The following is a 4,324-nucleotide window of genomic DNA, read 5'->3' as shown; positions in this document are numbered from 1 at the left end:
CAAAAAAAGACAAATAATTGATTGTTAGAACAAATTAAACCAGAACTATCACTAGAAGCTAAAATGATGAAACTGAGGTTATCATACTTTCGACACAATGGGAAGACATGATTCACTAGAAAAGACAATAATGCTGGGAAAAACAGAAGGGAGTACAAAAAGAGGAAGACCAAACAACAGATGGATTGATTCCATAAAGGAAGCCACAGAGCCGAACTTACAAGATCTGAATAGGGTGGTTCATGACAGATGCTACTAGAGGTCACTGATTCATAGGGTCACCATGAGTCATAATTGACTTGAAGGCACACAACAACAACAAAATTCCATACAACTTCATATGTACAACTGTGTATATTAGGAGAAATGCACACTAAACTGCTTGTGAATATTCACAATGTGGAGCTGTTTCAAAATGAAATTAAGATGAGAAAAATGAAAAACAGAAACTGAAACGGACAGATTCATCTATCCCTACTACATATTATATGAAAAAGGCCCACATTGTGAACACCTCCCATCTGAGCTGGATGTGGTTCTGCTGTCCTGGAACTCAGAGGAATTCATTGCAGAAGACCTGAGGCTCCTCTAAGCAGTGCAGGCGGGACTGACAATTAGGCTGTACCTGCTGCCGGTACTATATAAGGGCTCAGTTTCAGTTTGTTCCTTGTGGGAGCAACATCAGAGTTTAGAGAACGCATAACTCTGATGTTGCTCCCACAAGGAACAAATGTATTCTCCAAAGCACTACCTGAATCTTGCCTTGTTGCATTATAGAGCAGGAGAGTGATTTTCCCAAGAACACCCAGTCTTGAGGTATTCTTTCTTCTTTTAATAGGCAATGATTATCAGGGCTGTGCTCTGTATTCAACTGAGGTCTGAGCCAAATCAGGCCATTTTGGAGACATTTGGGCCTTGGCTGAGTTGGGTTGAAATAGCGCTGGATTGCTATATCAAGTATGGTGGCCCAGAGTGATCTGGGGCTATCAGTGGGTGGGGTGTAGGAAAGACAAAAAGAGGCAGGTGTGGACAGGAAGGAATAGGGAAACCAGGAAAAGGAAGCTCCTCTTCATGGGAGAAGATAGGTGCTTTTCCACCTGACCTGTCCTCCTTCCCACCAAGCCTCGTTAAGCCCTGTGTGCCAAATCCCCTTCCAAAGGAGCAGCACCCTGCAGTGGGAAGCCTTTTGCTTATCAGTTGATAAGCAAGAGGATTCATTCTGTGTAGTTGCACCCACCTGCTCTCAGTTGGGGGCGGAGGAGACATCTCCATCTCCCCCCTCCTGGCCATATTGTTAATTTAAAAAACAACAAAAAACCTTAGCCCTGCTCCCCAAATAATTTTGGGGATGAATCTGGGGTGGGTGGTCCCAACTTTGGGACAAGGCGGATTGGTCTTCCTCGGGACCCATCTGTCAGAGCCACAGGGTGGATAGGGAGGGCTCTGCATAGCACTACTGATTATTGTGCCTTCTGAAATTGGAAAGTGGGATAGCCCCAGAGGTCTGCTGCTGCCTAAGTGATACCAGAATGGAGGGAGGCAACTATCTTAAGCAAACACTCTGTGTGTTCTGTATGTAGCCAGGTGTCTATCTCTACCTTGTCATAATTTAGGACCTCTGAATGAGAACATATGCTTATAGATTTGTAGCTTAGTCTTTCACATGACCAGCAGTCAGTGACAGCAATTATTCACATGTGGAATGTTTATCTGTTCTCTAGGGGACCAAAATACAAATTAGACAGACATAGGTCAAACAAAGCAAGGAAAAGAAAGGCAGTGTTACTCATATAAATACATTTTAAAACCTCAGGGACCCATCTCTTTGTTTTCACACCTGTGCCCTTTCTTGCTATCTAGTTCTCCTTTCTCAACCCTATTTGTTAAGAAGCTGAATTTGTCATCCAACCCCATCTTTTCAAGAGCATAACCTTCCCCCTCTTCCTGCTGTTGATGTAATTCGTGATAATCTACTTCACTTTCATTTGAAAAGCTTTGCAGTGTTGGTGGTGGTGATGGAAAACCAAATGCTTCATTTCCCCCGGTTGTGTTGCTCAGATGCCTGTAGTTGGCGAGGCCTGTGAAACAAGCTTCAGACAGGCTTGTTAGACAGGCTGAAAGAATAAAGTGGAACAGTCACAAGTCATTACAAGGCTGTGGCTTCTACAGGACGCTGTCCACACGTAATGCAGTAAATGAAATTCTATCAGCTGAAAGCTATCTCCCATCAGAGTTCTCTAACCCAATTTAAAATGGTTGGAGAAGATTCCAAACGCCAAAACAAGACTAGCATAAAATGAAACTTGACGACTGCATTTATTTGTGCCTCAGTCATGTAAACAGATTTTTGAGTGAAATTTTGAAGTAACCATAGTCGCTGACAATCTGTCAGGATGACCTGCTGCTAAAACAAGTTTTTTTTTTAATGAATACAAAATCAGATTGCCTAAACCTCTGAATAAGGGATATTTTCTTACCTCCACATATTCCCGTTACTGAGAATGCATATTTAAGCTCTGTGGTATCTTTGAAGAGTCATCCTCCTTGCAATCCAAGTTCCCTATTACTGTTTGCTCTAACTGGATGCCTATCTGTTTGGGAATCTTTCCAGGCATCTTCTTGACAACAGGTTTTGCATTGATTTTTAATAGTATTTTCTCTGTTACACTGCATGTTTATGCATATAGAATTTGCATGTATCCATATGGATGTTATGGAGTAGGTTTGCTTTACTTGGAAATACCAAGTTGCTGTTCCATTATAGCAATGATATACGATAGACCATTACTTCCAATACTACAAAAAGTATGACACACTGAGGTGAATTATATTACTGACAACTACATCTGACTCCCAGTTGCTTTGCTTTACTTCTCATTCCAGTTCATAGGGCTGGTCTTGACCTATAGGGCCACCCCTAAATATCTTGCTGCTTGAGGTGAAGGACAAGATGATGCCCGTGTTACATACAGAAGACAATCGGACTGCCTGTTGAATCTTAGGGGGCCAAGGAAAGATTATATGGCAACAGAGGGGAGTGGCTAGGGGGCTCAGGAGGAGCAGCTGGGGGATGCTGCCGCTGCCCAGCACCTGCTGCCTGAGGCAGTTGCCTCACTATACCTAATGGCAGGACTGACCTTGCTGGCCTATACAAAGCCCCCAATAGCCTTGGCCCAGCTTGTCTAAAGGGTCATCAGCTTCCATATCAATGTATGTGTGTGTGTAATAAAGTACTGGCTGCATCCACTTGATCCTGCTCACCCACTAATATTTTCATGGGGTGGGGGGCTCTGTTCTTTGCCCTGTAGATTTTAGAAGTAAAGCTAGTGGGGACAGCACACAGGACCTTCTTAGGTTTTAGTAACTACAGCCACCACTATGGAACTCCCTTCCCTGGGTGACTCACCGAGCCCTTCTCTCATTAGCCTTTCATCTGTTATTGATGACCATCCTGGTTTTGGTGTGCTTTCCATTTCGGCCAATTCCACCTCCACACGCACCACTGCACCCAAGATGTATGGTTTTTAAACTGATACATGGTCTTCCTGCCGATACTGTTCATGGTCTTCCCGCTGCTCAAATATTTTATTGTTGAATTGTGTTGCTTCATTTGGTTGTTTCCTGTTTTGGCATACCTGTCTTACTAGCTATACGCTACTTTGAGGGACTTTGGTGGAGGGAGCAGAGAAAAGTGGTTTTTAAATTTTAATGTAAATAAATACTCGTGGCAGTGGTTCGTATTGAAATGTCGTGCCACTGGAAACATTGCTGAGTATTCAGAAATAGTAAGCCATGATGCTGACTGAGTGGTTGGCTTAACGGAACAGAATCATAGGGGGAGTGTCACAGAATGATCATTTCAGTGATACCTGGCTTCCTTTTATACTGTTCATGAACAAGGACTCACAGGATCAGTACCTTCCATTTTCCTCCTTTCACGATTACATCAAAGTTGATTGTACTGTCCTGGATTGATTCACTTTGTTGTTTTGTATTATAGTTAAAGGTGCAGTGCAAATTTATGAAAGAGTTGTGAAGCACTGTTTATATTAAAAATCCAATAAAAATACATTGATTTTTTTTACAGCAACCAAAGAAATTGAGAATGCTCTGCTACCCAGCCTACAAGCTATCAATATTAGCATGTCTGAACTTGCTTATTCTCTGAACATGGTGGATGTTTTCACACTTGATGAGTATGTTTTGACTGCCATATTTTAAGAAAATATGCTTTCTCACCTAGATCATGGTCCTGGATCATTGCCCTCACAAGAAGGCTTGTAACTACACACCATGATTGCAAGCATTATTGCAAGTCAGAACT

This window comes from Rhineura floridana, chromosome 4, assembly GCF_030035675.1.
Source record: "Rhineura floridana isolate rRhiFlo1 chromosome 4, rRhiFlo1.hap2, whole genome shotgun sequence".
NCBI classification, from domain to species: Eukaryota; Metazoa; Chordata; class Lepidosauria; order Squamata; family Rhineuridae; genus Rhineura; species Rhineura floridana.
This window is presented reverse-complemented; position numbering follows the sequence as displayed.